Source organism: Polypterus senegalus, chromosome 15, assembly GCF_016835505.1.
Source record: "Polypterus senegalus isolate Bchr_013 chromosome 15, ASM1683550v1, whole genome shotgun sequence".
Taxonomy (NCBI): domain Eukaryota; kingdom Metazoa; phylum Chordata; class Cladistia; order Polypteriformes; family Polypteridae; genus Polypterus; species Polypterus senegalus.
The window spans coordinates 82,866,514-82,885,162 of NC_053168.1; the positions used below are offsets into that span (position 1 = coordinate 82,866,514).

General features: G+C 36.2%; 1 long non-coding RNA gene across 1 annotated transcript in view; it reads right to left on the bottom strand.

Moving 5' to 3' along the window:
* The window catches only part of LOC120516017, a 28,912-nt gene extending 16,125 nt beyond the window's left edge, over positions 1-12,787 (bottom strand). Inside the window, exons 1-2 of the long non-coding RNA XR_005630752.1 lie at positions 12,744-12,787; positions 8,541-8,582 (exon numbers count right to left, since the gene is read on the bottom strand). This is a non-coding gene — a long non-coding RNA (uncharacterized LOC120516017). The remainder of the gene's footprint in view (positions 1-8,540; positions 8,583-12,743) is intronic.
* Between the last annotated feature and the right edge of the window lie 5,862 nt (positions 12,788-18,649).

The window sequence follows — 18,649 nt, forward strand, 5'->3', positions numbered from 1 at the left end:
CCTTGTGGTTTTGCCATTGTCTTTTCACAGAACGCTGAGATTATGGGCTATTGATATTTATTTACATATTCAAAGAGGTGTAATTCTGGGAGGAGTTGGAGTGGGACACCAGGCGTGTTTACGTGTATTACTTTTCACACTGACCGGGATTTATGTAGCAAAACAACGTGGAATTTTGTGTATGCACAGATTCCTGCATCTGGATATTTCTGTGTGCACGCACATTCCCGCTTTAGTGGTTACGCCATGTTATAGTGTGAGTTCTACGCACGGCGTTATACATGAGGCCCCTGGTGATTTACTGCTTCAACCTTTTAACCAAGTATTACAAATTTGACTGAGCAGAAGCATAGGCAACTATTTGGAAAAACTTCATTGTACAATTAACTTCTCGCAAAGTACGTTAATTGTCTATGGAAACATATTATTACTAATAGTAATAAATAATGCATGAATATTACTTTGCATGGGAAAGAGAAGGTTAACAACTGTTCTTTATTCATAACGTACTTTTTCTTTCTGATATATCTGTTATATTATATCCATCTATTTATTAGTGGAGATTAGTAAAATAGCTATGCTGGCTCCCATACTCTTCATGAGTATTGTGGTTTGAATTCTGAAATTTTGACATAGAGAGACCTGGTTTAGGTAATTGACTGCGGTTGCAAAATAGGCTACAAGACAAATAACTAATTTTTCATGGAATGAGTGACCAACAAAAGAGAATATCTTTCATCGGTAGGCGAGGGCATACTTCTCTGGAGCCAAAATCTTCACCTCCTATTTCCTAGTGCAGAATTAATCAATCAGATGCAGAAGGTTAATGCCCATCATGAAGGCAAGAGTATCCCAATTCCAATTGCTCGTAGTATCCGTGGCAGCCAAATATTTTGAACTACATATTGTTAAATTGCTGAAGCTTTTTAATCATCAAATTGAACAAATAATATAAAATTTGGTTATGTTTGCTATGGTGATTTATTTTATAAATACAAAACTGTCTTCTAGAGAGGAAAAAGGCATCAATAAAAAAAAGTATTAATTTACTGTACCAGATCTCTCTGTGTTAGATTTTTAGGTAAGCTTCTTTTCCCTAAGAAAACATAATTAAACATTATGCAATACATGTCTCAAAATGGATTAGGTTTCTTCTAAAAATCATACATTACAAAATTTTAATTGCTAAATTTGCTATAAAAAGGACAAAACGACAACAATGCTATTGAAAATTTATGGTAGATTTATAATATTCTTTTTAGGTAAAACAACTCAATAAAATCAATTGCTCAACATTTTAAAAATTTACAAACTACAATATTTGTAAAGTTTAATTGATTTAACTTGTCTGGACTGTTAATGAGAAAGTAACTTTGAAGTGGTTAGATGGTTATAAAATATACTTTCTGAAGCTGAAGAAGTATAAACTGAAAACACCAGTTAAGGAGAAGAACCTCATGCCATCTGTGAAGTATGTTGGTGAAATGTTATTGTTTGGGGTTACTTTGCTGACTCAGGGTGTGGGCAACTTTATCAAGTCAACTCTGAATTCTGCTTCATATCAAAGTATGCTTCAGGAGATTGTGAGGCCATCTTTTCAATAGTTGAATTTGAATCGCAAATGGAACCTTCAGTACAATAATGATCTGAAGCACACTAGCAAATCAACTAAGGAATGGCTCCAATAAGAAGAAATGGATGGTTATAGGATGGCCTAGTGAAAGCCTTGATTTTAATCCCATTGAAATGTTGTGGGAGCATTTGAAACAGGCACTACCTGCAAGAAATCCTGCTAACATCTTACAACTGAAGGAATTTTTCAGGTGGAGTGGTAAAACATTTCACTGAGTCGATGTTACAAAAACATTTGGTCAGTTATGCAAAATGCCTACAAGAGGTCATCCCTACTAATTGGGCAATACCAAATTCTAAGATCAAGGGTGTACTTGCTTTTTCCCCAGCAGATCCACAGTAGATAATTATATTTAGGATTATTTCTGTAAATAAAAAATTTTAAAGGCAAATTTTCCTTGTGTTTTATTCAATTATATTACCGTTATCAGTAGATACAGTTTGTACGAAGATCTACTGTTTGCATGTTCACATAGGTAGAAAAAGTCAAGAGTTTCCATTGGGTATAATTACTTTTTCAAATGACTGTATGTACCATTTAGTGCCTTAGGAGGATAAAGTGACTAATAGAAGACCTCACCTGTCTTGTACAGACTCTTTTGTAATGGTACAGGACAAGTGATACTTCAGGAGATTCGGGGAACAGTCTAACAAGAACAAATATTTTAAAATAACAAACAGTGTTTTTGTTTATGTATATACTTCTAAATACTATTTTGTAAATTGCATATACTTGTATATATACTGTTCTTAAGACACATGGAAGTAAGAAATTTATTGTGCTATGTACTGTACACATAACAATAAACGTAAAAACTAGCAATATTAAGCACAGCTTGGAGCAAAATATTGCAAATGATTGGAGCCAATCAACAATATCTATTTTAGATTGACGTTATCGTCAACCATTGGGTCAGCCCCAACTGACATCAAATACAAATGATATCCATTAAAAAGTTTCATTGTTAAATGTGTTATTGCTCTCAAAAAGCTGATTTCCTCTGACAGTGTTATAGTAGAAGTCTTTTGTGCACTGAGCTGTGTAGAGTGTGCATTGCTCAAAAACGTGTGGTAGATAAGTTTGCAGATTTGAGTGCCTCTCTTTACTTTTGGCTGGTTATTATATGTCTTTCGTTCATATTTGTAGCACCTACAGTAACTCTTGATAATTCACTTGTACTACATTTAAATCAGTTAGAAAGCATCTAAATGTTATATGTATTTGTGCATTTACAGTATGCCATAGTCAGGAAATACTAGTACCAGTAAATAGTACCAGTTTAATAATCTTGGCAGGAAAACCTTTCCAGCTTTCATTGACCCAGCTTCTTGCATACTCTGTTCTTTTAAAAGTAGTTAATAAAATGAATAAGTGGACTTTTCAAAGTAATTGTTTTCAGTTAAAATGATCTAATTAAATGTATTAGTTTTAATAACCAAAATATATACTGAATAAATTGTAAAATATTTTAAATAAATCCATGTTAAACTTTGTTAAAATTACAAGAGTAAAATAAGCTGTTAACTTTAATTTTATCCATTAGCTGTTTTACAAGTGCTTTACAGCTGTTCAACCTCTGCTTTGTTGCAACAGCTTCCCATCTGTCCCCAATTTCACAGAAGAAAGTGCCTTGTATTTTGAGATATCTGAGCTTCATTAAACCTTTGGATATTTACATAAACAAAATAGTATAAAGGCAGCCTGAGTGTTAGTGCCTCACAGTTTCAATGTTCTGGGTTCAAATCCTAGACTGAAGACTGTAATAGTGGAAATTTTAAAGTCCTCTTACTAACTGTATTCTATATATAAAGTAAGTCATCCTGTAACTATATTATTACTGAATTTTACTTCAGTTGCCACTGACTTACAGGTTACAATAAACAGTAACAATACTGAGCTTCTGTTATGGTGTATAAAATCTACAAATTATTCTCTATTTTTATTATATTTTGCTCAAAACCAACAAGATGAATTCAGATGCAGGACACTTGTTATAGTTATTATAATATCAAAAGCATATCCTCTTCCCTTATACCTCATTTTTAAAGCAGTTGTTCACAACATAGTACTAAATTTGGTTTTACAGCCTGGGAAAGGAAGACTTGCCGATACCTCAGGCTATTGATTACTTTATGGATGGAAATCTGGGACAACAATTTGGTTTACAGCCATGGAAAGGATGACATGCCGATATCTCAGGCAACATCAGAAAACATTACTTGGGAAAAGATCGATTAAAGAGTTTGAGCAAAATTCATCCTTCATATTGACAGCCAGCCAATCCAGGTGCATGCAACAATTATGTGTTGTGAAACCCCAGTAGTATTTTATAATGAATATGCCTCATCTGAAGAGCAACATAGGAGGGAAGAAGAAAAGACAAAGACGTCAGGAGAAGAGAACAGAGCGAAGTCAGAAGGGGGCGTCGGCAGAATGCGGCCATTTTTATCTGATCGTCAGAAAAATCTATAATGAACAACTGTGAGTGCTAGATCACAAAACGCCTGCAACATTCATCCTTGTCATCTTTAATTTTTCGCAAGCTTTTTCTAAAGACTACATATAACCAGACTGTACTATCTGTCCTATTTTCTATTATTCTTTGTTCTCCAGGTATTATTATTCCTGTAATAAATACCAGGCTGCTATTAACTTTCTATGCTTTGTCTTAATGTTTAGAGTGATTGAAGTAATGAGGTAGATTTCTTTGAGCACCTGGTGCAGCCGGAGCTTTGCCATTATCTCTGTGCTGCGTGGTTTATTATGGTTGAGGGTGCGAGCTCCACCCAAAAGTAGGGAACAGTACGTAAAGTAAGGCATTCTTGGCTGAAAAATGGCCTATAGTCAAGGATGCTAAGCCTTTGTATGTTTAAATGTATTCTTGTAGAGCAAAAGTAATATTTAGGTCTGAGATATCATTAAAACATCATATGTTGTTCTTGCTGATAATAAGTAATTCTCTTGAAACACTGAGAGAGTGACAGGCTATACTATTCCTAAGGCACCTGTGTGGTTTAAAGTGCCAGAGGTTAACCATTTGTGTGTGTTTCATTCATGGGGCACTGTTGCGGTTAGGGTCTGTGTGTATGTAAGTCTCATGAAGTGCTAAGAGAGTGACAAGTTGTGTTATTCATAAGGCAGTTTGTGGTTTAAAGTGCTAGAGATTAACCAGCTGCGTGTTTGTCATGCATAGGGCACTGCTGACTTTCTGTGTGTATGCGTAAGGCTAAGTATGCGTGTGTTAATCTGAAGGTGCAACAGTAGATCAACCCAGTAACAAACTTGATCAGTACACTTACCCTTGACGAAAACAGGTAAAGGGTAAGTAGAGGCAACTACAGTACTACGACAATACAGCTTCCAAGTGTAAATGTTGTTGTTGTTGTTGAAGAGCTTTTATGTTTCTAATGATATTTCCTTGCAGCAATGCAGCTTTGGTCGTCTTGTTGCTATTAATTGAATTTGTTAAGTGCTTAGGAATCACTTTCAGATTGCAAGCTGTATTTAAGGTACATTAAAAAACAAAAGTCACTGAGAGCCTTGTAGAATATGATCTCAAAATTAGAACAGGATGTACCCCTAAACACTCTGTGGAATCAATCAGAAATTTCTCATAAATAGTACGAGAAAAAATTATACATACATCACTGTCTGAAGACAAAATAAAGCAGACTTTTGTCGGGCTACATGGAGGTAGAGAAAATATTACTAAGAGGGTTTGCCACTTTGAAAAAACATTACAATAATATTTAAAGTGTAGGTAAACCTTTTTTATTGTATTTAATTGCCATCTCAATTACATTCATGCACTTTTTCACAGTGAGTGTCTGAAATGAGGGGTGGGGTTGTAACATAACCTTTGTGCACTTGTCCCTGCCTGCATCTTTCCATTGACTTTGTTACCATGTATATTTATGCCACACTCTTTTGTTGAGTTACCATGGAGATGTCCTTTACCTCGCACAGGTGCTCTGGCTAAGCAGAGAAAACGCATGGAAAAGTTTCTTCATGCAGAAACCCAGAATATGTTTACCCACTGTATCTGTTTGTCGAATCATAGCCATACAGCAGATAATTGGAAAGCCCTGGAGGACATTTAGAGTACACGCTGCAGCTTCAGGAATGCCAAAAGCCTTTGCATAGAATTCATTCAGCCGTGAACACAGTGTATTTGAACTTTTCTGATCCGGCAAACGTTTCATAACTTTTCCTACATTGACCTGAAAGCTCAGAAACAGTTTCACCACAAGAGGTATAAACATACTCTATCAGTCTATCAAGTGATCCCACTAGAATATTTTGTACTTATAATTACCTTACTATAAACTCTACAACTGTCATTTTGCACAACCTGAGCCACTTTATGAGCCATATGCTCTATCTGCACTATATTTTTATGTTGTACTATTGCACTTATTGGTTCATATGGTATATTTATTATTGTTTTTATTATTAGTGTTATTTTATAGGAAAATAAATTTATGGAGGATTAGTTTATTGAATCTCATTGTACAATATAATGAAAATGAAGGAATTTGATAGAAGAGAGCGCGTATTTATAGATGATGAAGACTGGCATCAAGTCAATTTAGATTTAGAGCTGTGAGCTGTTAGAATACTAGAATGTATACTTGATATTTTTTAATGAAATGCATTGAAGTATGTATATTGCATTTTACAGATAAATTATCAACTGCATTTAAATAATGTATGCTGTTAATAATGAAACGTGGGGACACTGTGGCACAGCGTTAGTGATGAGCTGGTGCCCTCTCAAGGGATTGATTCTTCCTCATGTTGTACGCTTCCTGGGACTGGTGCGACCCTGGATACATAAATGGATGGAATAATTAAACATGTATTACCAAGAGTTTTCAATGTTCCTTTACAGTTTTGAAGAATCGTGCGTTCTAAGCTTATGGCTGGGTATATATTTAATACAGAACGTATATTGTGGCAATTGGTTACGTGGAGAAAAAAAATGGAAGGAAAGGAATTGGGGGTTGGAAAGTTTAAAAGCCACAGTACTGCTGCAATAAATGATTTCATCCAGGGTCACATGCGTCCCAGCAAGTATCTTGATGGAAACAGGACAAGTTCCTGGAGGGGGGAGGTACGAGCAGTTCTGGATGTAGTGGAGGTAAGAATTATTCTGGATGGGGTGGGGAGGCAGAAACAATCCATGGATGGGGGAAGCAAAAACAATTCTTGAACGGGGTGCTACCTCATCGCTACCACTGCCCCACTGTGTCATGTTTTGTACGCGCTTTATTCCATTTTTTAATGAAAATGATATCAATTATACATATTAGTATTTTAAAATGTTGAGAGAGCTCTAATATAATAAATGTATTCTTTGTGGCGATCAGTGACTTTGTGCTCTTGTCTGTGAAAGAGAAAGATCGTTTAAGAAGCACATACTGATTCACAGACATACAATACAAACAATTTAGCGTGCTGCTTTAGTTAAGATGGGATTTGAGAAATTCTAGTAAATTAAACATTGATTTTAATTTGAAGGTTACGATGTTCTACTTTAATGACAAAATAAAGTACAATGTTAAAGTGAAAATTTTGAGAGTTCAGTTGACATTTCAATCTCTTTCTTCTTCACTGTTGCTATTTTTTTTTTCTTTTCTATGTGTCCTAATATGCTTCCTTTTGACATCCAGACGGTGGGTCGACTTTGACATCTTACCACTTCTGTTTTTATTTCGGGCACTGTGTCATTTTCTGAACTTGAACTTTCAAGTGTCATTCCATCACGTTCCTTTTGTTGCTCATGCCACTGCCTAAGCCACCAAAAAGTACATTTTTCCTCACCTCAGCTTCACTAAGTAGGATCTCCACTTGGCATTGGTGAAAATCTTCTTTTTTTACACATGCTTTTGCCATTGACTTTTAAGAAAATACTGAATGGAAGGGGATATTTATATTGATTTGCCTATTCAGATATGTAAAATTCTTCGGGGAGTCTAGTAGGGCTATAAAGCACGTTCGTTAAATTTCACATCTGTTGGGATTTATGAAGGAGAAGTGCGTGGATCTTGTTGTACACAGAGTTGTATTCATCTGGAATTTTTTGTGCATACGCACATTTTTGTTTTTGCCTGTACGCCATGTTTTAGTCTGAATTCTACACACGTTATACATGAAGCTCCTGGTGTTTTACTGCTTCAGCCTTTCAACCAAGCATTACATATTTGAAGGAGCAGAAGCATAGGCAACTATCTGGAAAAACTTCGTTGTATGATTAACTTTTCACAAAGTATGTTAATTGTCTATGGAAACATATTATCACTAATAGTAATAAATAATGCATGAATATTACTTTGCATGAGAAAGAGGAGGTTAACAATTGTTCTTTATCCATAACATACTTTTTGTTTCTGCTATATCTGTTATATTAGTGGTAATTAGTAAAATAGCTCTGCCGGCTACCATACTCTTTATGAGTATTGTGGTTTGAATTCTGAAATTTTAACATAGAGAGACCTGGTTTAGGTAATTGACTGCGGTTGCAAAATAGGCTACAAGACAAATAACTAATTTTTCATGGAATGAGTGACCAACAAGAGACTACCTTCCATCGGTAGGCGAGGGCATACTTCTCTGGAGCCAAAATCTTCACCTCCTATTTCCCAGTGCAGAATTAATCAATCAGATGCAGAAGGTTAATGCCCACCATGAGGACAAGAGTATCCCAATTCCAATTTCTGGTACTATCAATGGCAGCCAAATGTTTTGAACTACATATTGTTAAATTGCTGAAGCTTTTTAATCATCAAATTGAACAAATAATATAAAATTTGCTTATGTTTGCTATGGTGTTTTATTTTATAAATACAAAACTGTCTTCTAGAGAGGAAAAATGCATCAATAAAAAAAAAGCATTAATTTACTGTACCTGATATGTCCTTCTTAGATTTTGGAGAGCCTCTTCTTTTTCCTACGAAAACATAATAAACATTATGCATTACATGCCTCAAAATAGATTAGGTTTCTTCAAAAAAATCATACATTACAAAATTTAAATTGCTAAATTTGCTATAAAAAAGACAACATGACATCAATGTTACTGAAAATTTATGGTAGATTTATAATATTCTTTTTAGGTAAAATAACTCAATAAAATCAATTGCACAACATTTAAAAAAATTACAAACTACAATATTTGTACAGTTTAATAGATTTAACTTGTCTGGACTGTTAATGAGATAGTAACTTATAGAATATACTTTCCGAAGCTGAAGAAGTATAAACTGAAGACACCAGTTTAGGAGAAGAACCGCATGCTATCCCAGGTTATGATATGGTTATTATTATATGCTTATTATATTATAATTTTATCCATTAGCTGTTTTATATGCGCTTTACAGCTGTTCAACCTCTGCTTTGTTGCAGCAGCTTTCCATCTGTCCCTGACTTCACAGAAGAAAGTGCCTTGTATTTTGAGATATCTGAGTTTCATTAAACCTTTGGGGCCTCATGCATAAATGTTGCGTACGCACAGAAATGTTGTGTAAGAACGTTTCCACGTTCAAATCGTGATGTATAAAACCTAAACTTGGCGTAAAGCCACACACATTTCCGCGGTACTTTATTCCCTGTCGTACGCAAGTTCTCTGCTCGGTTTTGTAGACTGTCGGCACCCAGCATCAAAGCAGTGCTACTGTTCCTGTGTGGTTATCCTTTCTTTTTCAGATCAACAACCCTGAAGCGGCTTTATAAATACACTGAAATTAACTGCATATTGTTTATTAGTTTAATGCATTTGAATGTAATTAACCAGTAACAATATAATGGTCCACGGAATAGTCAAACTTTTCTAAATACCATAACTGCTTTAGCGTTGTTACTCTCCCTGCACCTTCTGTTTGTTCTTTCAGCTGCTCCCGTTAGGGGTTTCCACAGTGGATCATCTTTTTCCATATTACTTTCACTGCACCACTCGGAGCAGCTGATTGGTAAGAGAATTATCGGTATACAGCATCAAGCACACAGTCCCTCAGCCATGCTTCCTATTTGAACTGCTTCTCACACGGCAAACATTTCAAACCTTTCCTATACGGACCTCGCGGTTCAGAAAGAGTTTCATCCCAAGAGCTCTAAACGTACTCCATCAGACAATCAAGTGCTCCTTGTAGAACTGTTTGTACTTTAAGTATAATCACCTCACTGTAAACTTGCACTACAGTTATAATACTGCACAACCTCAGCCATTTAAGAGTGTATTTACATATGATGATGATATCATTTTAAGATGAAATGTGGCAAAATATGTTTATTATATTATATAGATAAAACTTTAACTTCATTTAAATAATCTATATTGTTAATAATTAAAGGACACGGTGAAGCTATGCTAGCAAGGATCTGGTGCTCCCCTCACGTATTGTTCCTGCCTCGCACGGTATGCTTCACTGGGACTGGCGTGAAGGATAGAATAATTAAACATGTACTACGAAGACATTTCAATGTTCCTTAAAAGTTTTGAAGAATCCGCGTTATAAGCGTACAGATGGCTTAACGTCTATTAGAGATGATTGTGTGGCGATCGGTTACTTGGAGAAAAAAATGGAAGGACAGGAATTGGAGGTTAGTACGTTTGAAAGAGACAGTACTGAAGGGGCGGCCTTACGCATGTGCAAACTGTGCACCTGCACAGGGCCAGCAAAACCCAGGGGCCGCCACGTCAATATATATTGAATATAAAACAGAAAGAGAAAATAACGAAACAGTTAAAAACGCAGCGGCAAATTTCGGCAAAAGTTAAACGCTTGTGTCATGAGCACAAGGCGGCTATGCAGTGTCCGCAACGGACGTGGCCATCTGCCGTGCATAAGATACCATATTGACATTGGCGGGCGAAGGGGCCACCGATTCTTTTTCGCAGGGCCGCCACCGAATAATGCTGCAATAAATTATTTCATCGAAGGTCGCACACAATCACTGCACCACCTTCTTCCCATGTTTAATAACGTGCTTTAACTCCTATCATCATGAAAATGATATCACGTATACATCTCAGTATTTTAGTTATTCAGAGAGCTGTAATATCACGAATATAATGGATTCTGTGTCCTGTCGGAGGAAGAGAAAGCCGGTTTAAGAAGCAGGTCATGATACACACACATAGAGCGCATAGAAGATCAAATACAAAACAAAGCATTTAACGTGCTACTTTAATTACAATGTGATTTGAGTAGTGAGTTAATTAAATGATTTTAAGATGAAGTTTATGATCTTCTACTTTAATGACAAAATAAACTACGTGATTAAAGTGGAAATTTCAAGATTAAAATTGACATTTCATGATTTTTTCCCCACTGTGTGCTTTTTTTTTTTTCTCTGTACCCTTATAAGCTTTCATATGACACTCAGATGATGGGCTACGACTCGCCTTTTCACGGCAAATTTGATATGTGACAACTTTTTTATTTCGGGCACTGTGTGACTTTGTGAACTTGAGCTTTCGAGTTTCTCTGATACGCTATGTCACTCGATCAGCTTCCTTTTGTTGTTTATACCACTATTTAAACCAACAAATTGTACGTTTTTCCTTGTCTCCACTTGCTATTCGCTGAAATTCTTCAATTTTCCCTCTTGCTTTTCCCATTGTCTTTGCACAGAACACCGAGTTTAAGGGCTATTTATTTTGACTTGCATATTCAAAGAGGCATAAATCTGGGAGGAGCTGGGGCGGGACAGTAGGCGCGTTCATGAGCGTTACTTTTCGCGCTGACCGGGATTTATGTATTGGAAGAATGTGGAAGTTGGTGAACGCACAGATTTAAGCATCTTGATTTTTCTGTGCGTAAGCACATTTCAGCTTTTGTACTTACGTCATGTTATAGTGTGAGTTCTATGCATGGCGTTATGCATGAGGCCCCTGGTGATTTGCTGCTTCAGCCTTTCAGCCAAGTATTACAAATTACTGACTAGAAGCATAGGCGACTATCTGGAAAAACTTCATTGTACAATTAAATTCTTGCAAAGTATGTTAATTGTCTATGGAAACATATTATTACTAATAGTAATAAATAATGCATGAATATTACTTTGCATGGGAAAGAGTAGGGTAACAATTGTTCTTTATTCATAAAATACTTTTTGTTTCTGCTATATCTGTTATATTAGTGGTGTTTAGTAAAATAGCTATGCTGGCTCCCATATTTTACATGAGTATTGTGGTTTGAATTCTGAAATTTTGACATAGAGAGACCTAGTTTAGGTAATTGACTGCGGTTGCAAAATAGGCTACAAGACAAATAACTAATTTTTCATGGAATGAGTGACCAACAAAAGAGAATATCTTCCATCTGTAGGCGAGGGCATACTTCTCTGGAGCCAAAATCTTCACCTCCTATTTCCCAGTGCAGAATCAATTATTCAGATGCAGAAGGTTAATGTCCGTCATGAGGGCAAGAGTATCCCAATTCCAATTTCTGGCAGTATCCCTGGCAGCCAAATGTTCTGAACTACATATTGTTAAATTGCTGAAGGTTTTTCATCATCGCATTGTACAAATAATATAAAATTTGGTTATGTTTGCTATGGTGTGAGAAAAAAAAAATCATTATTAAGCTATAATATTGTATGTATTAATGTACTAATAATCAATAAGCCATTGTTTAAACTGCCTCTGCTAAATACATGTAAGCTAAAAAAGTAACTTGCAACATTTTTATGAAAACTGCTGACTTTTAGTCTGTTCTAAAAAGAAGACTGTTAATCTGTTAGCAAACATCTGCGTGTTTTGTCTAATCAGCAGCAAACAGGTACTTCCATTTCTGCTTTACTTATTTTGAACAAAATGTTGTAAGCCTTGGGCATAGTACTGAGCCCACCGAAACTATTGTGTAATCTTATCTCATGCTAAGCTTGACTCTGAAGATCTGTTATAAAAGGGGAACTCACTCCCCGCAAGATTGGGCTTTTGCTGGTAACTGTCAGTGACATTAGCTGGCAGGCACTGCAAGAGTCTGTCTCCTCACCAAAGAATTAATAACCTCAAACCTTCGACCACAGGTGTTTCATTTTATAAATACAAAACTGTCTTCTAGAGAGGAAAAATGCATCAATAAAAAAATGTATTAATTTACTGTACCACATATCTCCTTTTTAGATTTTGGAGGTCCGCTTCCTTTGCCTAAGAAAACATAATTAAATATTATGCAGTACATGCCTCAAAATAGGTTGTTACAGAAATGTTACAGAAAATTTATGGTAGATTTAAATTATTCTTTTTAGGTAAAACAACTCAATAAAAGCAATTGCGCTACATTTTAAAAAATTACAAGCTACAATATTTGTATAGTTTAATAGATTCAACTTGTCTGGACTGTTAATGAGAAAGTAACTTTGAAGTGGTTAGATGGTTAAAAAATATAATTTCCGAAGCTGAAGAAGTATAAACCAAAGACACCAGATTAGTAGAAGAACCTCATGTCAACTGTGAAGCATATTGGTGAGATGTTATTGTTTGGGGTTACTTTGCTGACTCAGGGCCTGGGCAACTTCATCAAGTCAACTGTGAATTCTGCTTCATATCAAATGTATGCTTCAGGAGATTGTGAGGCCATCTTTTCGATAGTTGAATTTGAATCGCAAATGGAACCTTCAGTACAATAATGATATGAAGCACACTAGCAAATCCACTAAGTAATGGCTCCAATAAGAAGAAATGGATGGTTATGGGCTGACCTAGTGAAAGCCTTAATTTGAAATTAATTGAAATGTTGTGGGAGCATTTGAAACGGGCACTACCTGCAAGAAATCCTGCTAACATCTTGCAACTGAAGGAATTTTGCACGTGGAGTGGTCAAATATTTCACTGAGTCGATGTTACAAAAACAGTTGGTCAGTTAAGCAAAATGCCTACAAGAAGTCATCCCTTGTAATTGGGCAATACCAAATTCTGAGGTCAAGGGTGTAGTTGCTTTTTCCCCAGCAGATCCACAGTAGATAATTACAATTACGATTATTTCTGGCAAATTTTCCTTCTGTTTTATTCAAGTACATCACCATTATCAGTAGGTACAGTTTGAATGAAGATCTACTGTTTGCATGTTCAAATATGTGGAAAAAGTTAAGAGTTTTCATTGGGTATAATTACTTTTTCAAACGACTATATGTACCATTTAGTGCCTTAGGAGGAAAAAGTGACTAATATACAGTAAGACCTCACCTGTCTTGTAAAGACTCTTTTGTAATGGTACAGGACCAGTGATACATCAGGAGATTCGGGGAACAGTCTAACAAGAACAAATATTTTAAAATAACAAACAGTGTGTGTGTTTATGTATATACTTCCAAACAGTATTTTGTAAATTGCATACTGTGTGTATATATACTGTTCTAAAGACACATAGAAGTTAGAAAGTTATTGTGCTATGTACTGTACACATAACAATAAACTTAAAAGCTAGCAATATTAAGCACAGCTTGGAGCAAAATTCTGCAAATGATTGGAGCCAATCAACAATATCTATTTTAGATTGACGTTATCGTCAACCATTGGGTCAGCCCCAACTGACATCAAATAGAAATGACAACCATTACAAAGTTTCATTGTTAAATGTGTTACTCCTCTCAGAAAGCTGGTTTCCTCTGACAGTGTTATAGCAGAAGTCTTTTGTGCACTGAGCTGTGTAGAGTGCTGCATTGCTCAAAAACATGTGGTAGATAAGTTTGCAGATTTGAGTGTCTCTTTTTAGTTTTGGCTGTTTATTATATGTCTTTCATTCATATTTGTAGCACCTATAGTAACTCTTGATAATGTACTTGTACTACATTTAAGCCAGTTAGAAAGCATCTAAATGTTATATGAATTTGTGCATTTACAGTATTACATAGTCAGGAAATACATCAAGTACCAGTTTAGTAATCTCTTAGAAACTTTTAAAAGTAGTTAATAAAATGAATAACTGGATTTTTCAAAGTAATTTTTTTTCAGTAAAGATGATCTAATTAAATGTATTAGTCTTAATAACCAAAATATATACTGAATAAATTGTAAAATATTTTAAATAAATCCAAGTCAGAGTTTGTTCAAATTACAAGAGTAAAATAAGCTGTTAACTTTAATTTTATCCATTAGCTGTTTACATGCGCTTTATAGCTGTTCAACCTCTGCTTTGTTGCAGCAGCTTCCCATCTGTCCCCAACTTCACGGAAGAAAGTGCCTTGTATTTTGAGATATAGTATCTGAGCTTCATTAAACCTTTGGATATTGATTTACATACAACCCCAATTCCAATAAAGCTGGGACGTTGTGTAAAACGTAAATAAAAACAGAATACAATGATTTGCATATCCTTTTCAACCTATACAGTAATCCCTCGCTATATCGCGCTTCGACTTTCGCGGCTTCACTCTATATGTATATGCTTATATGTAAGCATAACTAAATATATAACGCATATTTTTCGCTGCTTCGCGGGTTTTGCGGACAATGGGTCTTTTTACTTCCTGTTCATGCTTCCTCAGTTGGTTTGCCCAGTTGATTTCATACAAGGGACGCTATTGGCGGATGACTGAGAAGCTAACCAATCAGAGCACGCAGTTAAGTTCCTGTGTGCTGAATGCAGTGTTAACCAGGAAGTCTCGTCTCGCTCATTCGGCATCAACGTGTTTCGCTGTGTAAAGAGTTAACTTTTGTGCTCTTTTGTGTTTATCTTTGTGCATAGTCAAGCCCTTCATTATGGCTCCAAAACGATCTGCTCCTGCTACTGCTTCAGGGGCCGTGCCCAAGCGCCAACGGAAGATGTTAATGATTGCCGAAAAGGTAAACGTTTTGCATTTGTTGAAGGAAGGAAAAAGCTACACCGCTGTAGGACGCCATTACAACAGCATCAATGAGGCTACCATTCTTTTTATTTAAAAAGTAGGAAAGGAATATAAGATCTAAGGCCGCTGTGTCCTTTTAACCAGGGTGCAAAACGAGTTGTAAGTGGATGTAATAAGGCAGTAGTCTGGATGGAATCTGCTTTAGGGATTTGGATTGAAGACTGCCAGAAGAAGAACAATGGCCGTGCTACACAATCGCCTGAAGTGGCTCCTTTAGAAGGGCTGTAACGCTCTCCTTTGTTGTGCAGTAAAATTAAACTCATTGTTATCGGACAAGTCATCATGTCATTGTTGATGAGTAACCATAATTAATTTTCTACTTACAGTACTTAGTACATGTACGTACGTTTAGTGTCACTGTACACACATTTACTGTATACTATTTTTCTTGCATTGTACGTATTTATTACTGGTGGCCTGTCTATCATAATGGCTGTAACATATGTGATATCGGAGACAGTTGATATCTTTAAAATAATATTTAGGTTTTACTGTATATAAACATTGTGTTTATATACATAATTTCAATGAATCTTACCTAAAATCTAAGAGAATACAAAGGGATTATGCTGTATAACTCTGCGGAGAATATTTATAAACAGTGTGGGGGAGTTTATAAGGGCTTAAAATATACAAAAATAAAAACATATGGTTTCTACTTCGCAGATTTTCACCTATCGTGGGGGGGTCTGGAACGCAACCCCCACGATCGAGGAGGGATTACTGTATTCAATTGAATACACTACGAAGGCAGGATATTTAATGTTCAAACTGATAAACTTTATTGTTGTTTTGCAAATCTTCACTCATTTTGAATTTCATGCCTGCAACACGTTCCAAAAAAGCTGTGAAAGGGGCAGCAAAAGACTGGAAAAGTTGAGGAATGTCCAAAAAACACCTGTTTTGAGCATTCCACAGATTAACAGGTTAATTTGAAACAGGTGTTTGTCATGATTGGGTATAAAAGGAGCATCCCCAAAAGGCTCAGTCGTTCACAAGCAAGGATGGGGCGAGGTTCACCACTTTGTGAACAACTGCGTGGGCAAATAGTCCAGCAGTTTAAGAACAACATTTCTCAATGTACAATTGCAAGGAATCTAGTGATTTCATTATCTACTGTCCATAATATCATCAAAAGATTCAGAGAATCTGGAGAAATCTCTGCACGTAAGCGGCAAGGCCGAATACCAACACTGGATGCCCGTGACCTTCGATCCCTCAGGTGGCACTGCATTAAAAACCGACATCATTCTGTAAAAGATATTACCACGTGGGCTCAGGAATACTTCAGAAAACCATTGTCAGTTAACACATTTCATCGCTACATCTACAAGTGCAAGTTAAAACTCTACCATGCAAAGCAAAAGCCATATATCAACAACACCCAGAAATGCCGCCGGTTTTTCTGGGCCTGAGCTAATCTGAGATGGACTGACGCAAAGTGGAAAAGTGTGCTGTGGTCTGACAAGTCCACATTTCAAATTGTTTTTGGAAATCTTGGATGTTGTGTCCTCCGGGCCAAAGAGGAAAAGGACCATCCGGATTGTTATCATCGTAAAAGTTCAAAAGCCAGCATCTGTGATGGTATCGGGGTGTGTTAGTGTCCATGGCATGGGTAACCTGCACATCTGTGAAAGCACCATTAATGCTGAAAGGTACATATGCTGCCATCCAAGCAACATCTTTTTCAGGGACGTCCCTGCTTATTTCAGCAGGACAACGCAAAGCCACATTCTGCATGTGTTACAACAGCGTGGCTTCATAGTAAAAGAGTGCGGGTATTAGACTGGCATGCCTGCAGTCCAGACCTGTCTCCCATTAAAAATGTGTGGCACATTATGAAGCGCAAAAAACGACAACGGAGACCCCGGACTGTTGAGCAAATAAAGTTGTACATCAAGCAAGAATGGGAAAGAATTCCACCTACACAGCTTCAACATTTAGTGTTCACAGTTCCCAAACGCTTATTGAGTGTTGTTAAAAGGAATGGTGATATAACACAGTGGTAAACATGCCCCTGTCCCAGCTTTTTTGGAACGTGTTGCAGGAATCAAATTTAAAATGAGTGAAGATTTGCAAAACAACAATAAAGTTTATCAGTTTGAACATTCAATATCTTGTCTTTGTAGTGTATTCAATTGAATATAGGTTAAAAAGGATTTGCAAATCATTGTATTCTGTTTTTATTTACGTTTTACACAACGTCCCAACTTCATTGGAATTGGGGTTGTAAACAAAATAGTATAAAGACAGCCTGAGGGTTAGTGCCTCACAGTTTCAATGTTCTGGGTTCAAATCCTAGACTGAAGACTGTAATAGTGGAATTTTTAAAGCCCTCTTACTAACTGTACTCTATATCTAAAGAACAACCTCCTGTAAGTATATTATTACCAAATATTACTTCAGTTGCCACTGACTTACAGGTTACAATAAATAAGAACAATACTGAGCTTCTGTTATGGTGTATAAAATATACAAATTATTCTCTATTTTTATTATATATTGCTCAATCCCAACAAGATGAATTCAGATGCAGGACACTTGTTATAGGTATTAATATATCAAAAGCATATCCTCCTTCCTTATACCTCACTTTTATAGCAGTTGTTCACAACATAGTTGTAAATTGGTTTTACAGCCGAGGAAAGGAAGACTTGCCGAAACCTCAGGCTATTGATTACTTTATGGATGGACATCTGGGACAACAATTTGGTTTACAGCTTTGGAAAGGACAACATGTCTATCTCAGGCAACATCAAAAAAACTTTATTACTCAGGAAAAGATCAATTAAAGAGTTTGAGCAAAATTCATCCTTTATATTGACAACCGGCCAATCTAGGTGCATGCAACAATTATGTGTTGTGAAACCCCGGTAGTATTTTATAATAAATATGCCTCATCTGAAGAGTGACACTGGAGGGAGAAAGAAGAAGAGACAGACGTCAGGAGAAGAGAACACCGCAACGTCAGAAGAGGGCGTCGGCAGCGTGCAGCCATTTTTATCTGATCGTTAGAAAAATCTATAATGAACAACTGTGAGTGCTAGATCACAAGCTGCCTGTGACATTAATCCTTGTCATCTTTACTTTTTCGTAAGCTTTTTCTAAAGACTACATATATCCAGACTTTACTGTCAGTCCTATTTTCTATTCTACTTTGTTCTA